Source organism: Camelus ferus, chromosome 7 (genome assembly GCF_009834535.1).
Source record: "Camelus ferus isolate YT-003-E chromosome 7, BCGSAC_Cfer_1.0, whole genome shotgun sequence".
NCBI classification, from domain to species: domain Eukaryota; kingdom Metazoa; phylum Chordata; class Mammalia; order Artiodactyla; family Camelidae; genus Camelus; species Camelus ferus.
In genome coordinates this window covers 1,341,706-1,347,036 of record NC_045702.1, presented here as the reverse complement: position 1 = coordinate 1,347,036, position 5,331 = coordinate 1,341,706, and the positions used below count along the sequence as shown (strand labels likewise).

At 57.3% G+C, this 5,331-nt stretch overlaps 1 pseudogene; it reads left to right on the top strand.

The window, feature by feature from the left end:
* The first annotated feature begins 776 nt into the window (after positions 1-776).
* Positions 777-2,006, top strand: LOC102520372 (annotated as a pseudogene).
* The last annotated feature ends 3,325 nt before the right edge of the window (positions 2,007-5,331 follow it).

The following is a 5,331-nucleotide window of genomic DNA, read 5'->3' as shown; positions in this document are numbered from 1 at the left end:
GCCTGCCAGGGCCTCACCCAGTCCCAGGCATTGTCGGAGTTCAAGGAGCGTTTGTTGAATGAATAAGGGGCCTGACATAGCAGAGGGGAGGGGTGGGGGAGGCAATGAGCAGAAGGAACTGACACTTGGATGGGACTCAGGTGGTCCTTCTGCCAGGTTTTTATCTTCAAGATCTGGGAATGAGAAGTCAGAATCCCTGAGAAATAGCAGAAATTCCTACAATCTTGAGTTAATCTGTATTTCTTTATAACACGTCATTTGCACGTCTCCAAGGAGTATTGATTGCTTAAAACGAGTAAATCATTTTTCTCTGATAGGGTCACGTGAAAAGTTTGGGGGCTTTTCTGTTTTAAAAAGATAAAATAATAAACACATGGTTCAGTCTGATTTAAAACAGCTCCGGCCACATCTTGGTCGATGTCCTTCGTCTTTCTGAAAGTATTTGTGACACTTCTCACACTCTGTGTTCACCGTCCTGGAAACTGAAGACTTCTGTGCAATGAGGAGCATCAGTTTAGCAGCGCGCACAAGGCCTGCAGGCTGTGACACGGCGTTCCGGGGGAGCGCTGGGGTAACGTGGCGCCCATCCGCCAGCAAGGGCAGCTCTCGCACAGACCGAGGGCCGAGGGGCGTCCAGAGCACGTTACTGCTGGGGCGCGTCTCACAGGGTCTGAACAGTCATCTGGGGGGGTGTGCTGGCTGGCGCTGATTCCCGGGGTGAATGACTCGCCGCCGGCCGCGGACGGGCCCGCTCGCGCGCTTCCATCGGGACGGCAGCTCCCAGCGATGCTGCCCGGCTCTCGGCCGCTGCCCCAGTTCCCACACCGCGGTCCGCATTTCCGGCTCCAGCTTTTGACTTGACCCCAGGGAGTCCCCCCAGCCGGTGATGTCTTTGGGTGGATTATTAAACCCTAATTCTTGCGGAAGAATTGTGATCCTTTTTCCTGTTCTATCAGCTTCTCAAGTGGTTTTCTCGGGACACAGAAAATGTGTATTTTCCCCTTTTTCCGGACCTGGCTAAGAAGGCGGCGCCATCATGGGAACTGACATCTGCCACAACGAGGCCGAAAGGGTCGGCGCCAGGAGCCCAGGAGCCAGGACATTTACCTAAGGCTGCTGGGCAAGCTGTACCGTTTCTGGCCTGACGAACCAACTCCACCTTCAGGCAGGTTGTGCTGAAGAGGTGGTTCATGAGTCGCACCCACCGGCCACCTCCGTCCCTTTCTCGGACGATCCGGAAGGTGAAGCTTCCTGGTCGGGGAGGCAGAACAGCTGCGGTTGTGGGGACCATAACCAACGATGTGCGTGTCCCGGAGGTGCCCAAGCGGAAGGCAGCTGCCCTGCGAGTGAGCAGCCGTGCCCGGAGCCGCGTCCTCAAGGCCGGGGGCAAGGTCTTCACCTTCAACCAGCTGGCCCTGGACTCGCCCAAGGGCTGCGGCACTGTCCTGCCCTCCAGTCCTCGCAAGGGCCGAGACGTGTGCAGGCATTCTGGCAAGGCCCCAGGAACCCCACAGAGCCACACCAAACCCTCTGTACGGTCCAAGGGCCGGAAGTTCGGGCGTGCCAGAGGGCGACGTGCCAACCTGTGGCCACAAACACTAACCCCAGATCTTGCCTTGTTATTAAAAATTGATTTTGGAAGAAAAAAAAAAAGAAAACATGCATTTCCTGAGAGCTGCCAAGAAGGGAGCTCTGCAGGCAAACACAGCTTGCTCAGGCTTCGCCCCTGGCTGGCCGGGCCCCAGGCCACTGTGGTCTCCACCAGGCGGGCAGGGCAGCCTCAGGCACAGCCAGGGTGGTTGCTGGTGGGTGGGTGGCCCCCTCACCTGAGCCCCTCCCAGCCCAGAAACCTCCGGTCAGTCCTGATCTCCTGGGATCAATCAGACAGGTGGGCCCTGGAACATCTGTTGGGCGCAGGGAGAAACCAGAGGTTCTATTTAGATTTAATTTTTGTTAAAAAAAAATTTTTAATGTAGGCTTTATGGATATTTAATATATAGACTGACTTAAAAAATTTGGCTTTTTATTAGCACATTAACTCTTAATTTGGGGGCAACACTTTAGTTTAGGTTTTGAAATTGTCAGCGAGGAACACAGATCCTTCCCATCCCTGAGCTTGGTGGAACCTCGCGCGGTGTAGACGTGACACCCACACAGATGGTGTGCGCACACTTTTATCCACTGGGTGTCCGGTCTGAGAGGTTTGGAGACCACTGGCCTGACCAGGAGCAGCAGAGTCCTGCCCCCAGGCCCGGGAGGGGCCGAGCTGTCACCAGTGGGGCTGTGAGAGCAGGGGGCTGAGGGGAGGCCCCGGGTCCACCTTGGGACCCCAGGTCCACGAGGCCCCGCCCGGCCTGGCACCAGGGCCTCTGCACCCTGCGGGCGGGTTCTGGCCAGGACTGGGACTGTGTCCCTGCCTGGTCCCACTGGCCCCACCCAGGCAGGGGCTGGGGCAGGGCTGGTGAAGAGAGAGGAAAGTTTTCCCTAAAGACCAGCTTCCCCCAGAAGCTGTGAAAAGTGAGTTTCACTTCCCTGAGGCACACTCAGGTGTTCTCACACTGCAGGGCCTGGCCCTTCCTCGGGGCACCCCGGAGCTCCCCCACTGGCCGGCAGCTCCACCTGGAGCCCTGGGGGCCTGCACTTTGCTCCTGCTTTTTGTTGAAGGCTCCCTCCCCCGGAGAATAGAAGGCCAGTGCTTTCCCAGGTGACAAGACCAGGGCAAGCTTGAGTCCCACCCTACTGCAGGCCCACAGGGCAGGCCAAGGGGCCACGCACGGGGCAGGCCAAGGGGCCCACTCACGGGGCAGGCCGAGGGGGCCCTGTCACGGGCAGGGGCAGCAAGGGGGACCCGGCCCTGACCTGGTGTCTGTGGGTTTCCTGACCCCGAGCTCCCGCGGGGGTGAGAAGGCCCCTGTGGACGGGGTGGCCCTGCGGTGGCCGGGTGCCTGACCAGTCTTCTCTGACCTTTGCCCTCAGCAAGTCCTTAGCTGCCACCAAGACTGGTGCTGTGCCAGCCTCGTGAAAAGGCAGCCAGTGTCTCTGCTCCCAAAACGGGCAGAAACATGAGACCCACTAAAATAGGCTCCTGGTGGAGAGACCGGGGGTAAGTGTTAAACTGGAGTGAATGCTGGGCAGTCTCCTGGGGGAGACGTCTGGGGGCCAGACCCACGAGGGGTCAGTACTGGGCCCCCGCCCAAACCCCCAACGCTTACGCAGACTTAGAGAGAAGATGGTGTCCCTCGTCCCAGGACGGCCCTGGACAAGAGGGAGTGGCTGCAGGCCTGGCTGCTGCTCACCCCAAGTCCCTGGGAAGAGCGCCCTGAGCAGAACAGGAAGCCTAACGTCTGTCCTCTCTGTGCCCCACCCAGAGCTCATCGCCTGCAGGCCTCTATGGGAAATCTTGGGCCCCACCCAGACCTGCTCCCCGGGAAATTCCCTGCCCCTCCTGGCTCCTGGACCTGCCCCTCCCCTGAATGGCCCTCTGTCTCAGCCAGACTGCAGAGTCAGCTTGTTCGCGCTAGCGTGTGAACAGCTGGCAGTCCCCAGGGCAGAGGAGCGCCTGCCTGCCAGCTGGGAGGGTTGTCTCCAGGGGCCTTTGGAGGCTGCCTCTCCAGGGAAGGTGCTGGGGGGCGAGGCCAGGGTGCCTGAGGAGGGGGCCGGGCAGGCACAGGTGGGCGTGTCACCAGGTACACCTGCCGGGTACCTGGGATGCCCGTGGCCAGGAGGGCGTCGGGGGACAGGGGTCAGGAGTCCACACCCCCTGCCCCTGCCCGTGTGGCTGGAGGTGGACACAGCAGGACCCCTGCCCCGCAACGAGGGCAGTCCCGGGAAGGTGCTAGTGGGGGATGGGCCCGGGCACCAGGGCTTTGACCCTGAGGAGCCCCCTTCCCACTGGCTCCCGGGATGAGGTGCCGCTAAGAGCAGTGGTTGTGACCACAAAGCCCTCAGGACAGGGAGGGTAAACGTCACCTGTTGTCTCATTATTCCTCCATCTTCCTGTTTGGGGCCCAGGAGTGCGAATTCTGAGCTGATTCTGGAGCATCTGGGAGGGAGGCTTCTGACCCAGCACAGAGAGGGTACGGAGAGGGGTGAAGGGGCGCCAAAGGGGTGCCAGGCCGTCTCTGCAAGGTCCGAGTCCCAGACTGTTCAGCCTAAAGGGAGGAAGTCCGACACCTGCTGCAACGTGGACGGATGCTCAGGGCCCTATGCCAGTCACAGCAGGACAGAGGCTGGTGACTGCACTCATGCGAGGGCCTAGGGCATCAGAGCCACAGAGGCAGAAACCAGGACGGGGCCAGGGGCTGGGGGAGGGGACGGGAGTCGGCGTGTCACGGGGACGGAGTTTCAGTCTGGGAAGATGAGAAGGTTCTGGAGATGATGGTGGTGAAGGTTACACACACTGTGAACGTGCTTAACACCCCTGAGCTTGACAATGAAAGCGGTCACAGTGGCAAATTTTGTTATGTGTATTTTACTACAATCAAAAAAAAAAAGACCTAAAGAATGATGCATGGATAAAGATGTGGTGTGTGTGCACAACGGAGTACTACTCGGCCTTAAAAAAAGAATGAAATGTTGCCATTTGCAGCAACAGGGATGGACCTAGAGATGGTCATACTAAGTGAAGTCAGACAGGGAAAGACAAATATCACATGATACCACTTACATGTGGAATCTGAAACAATAATACAAATGAACTTATTTACAAACCAGAAATAGACTCGCAGGCGTAGACAACAAACTTACGATTATCAGGGAGAAAAGGGTCGGGGGGAGGGATGAGTTAGGAGTTTGCGATCAGCAGATACTACTACATACAAAATAGACAAACAGCAAGGTCCTACTGTACAGCACAGGGCACTGCATTCAATATCTTTGAATAACCTATAATGAAAATGAATATGAAAAATGGAGTATGGTGTGTAACTGACTCACTGTGCTGTGCCCCAGAAACTAACACCACACTGTAAATCAACTACACCTCAATAAAATTTTTTTTAAAAGAAAAGAAAATTTCAGAATCAGGTTCCACACCCCTGCATGCAGATGGACTGGCTCTGCGGCTGAGGCTGGATGAGGGACTGCGATTGCCTTTGGGGTGGAGGGCTCATTTGTGCCGTTTGAAGATTTACTTTGGGCTGATGTCAATGTCACAACTGAAAACATGGTATTTAAAGGGACATGAAGCGGAGACCCGACCAACGTTAAAGGTCAGAGAGTCTCCAGGCGGGAACCTCTCCTTCCTCAGCTGCCTCAGCGAGGACAGGTGATGCCGGTTCTCTTTGAGGGGCAGGAGCGGGTCGGGGGCAGCAGGGAGGGGAGGGGGAGCGT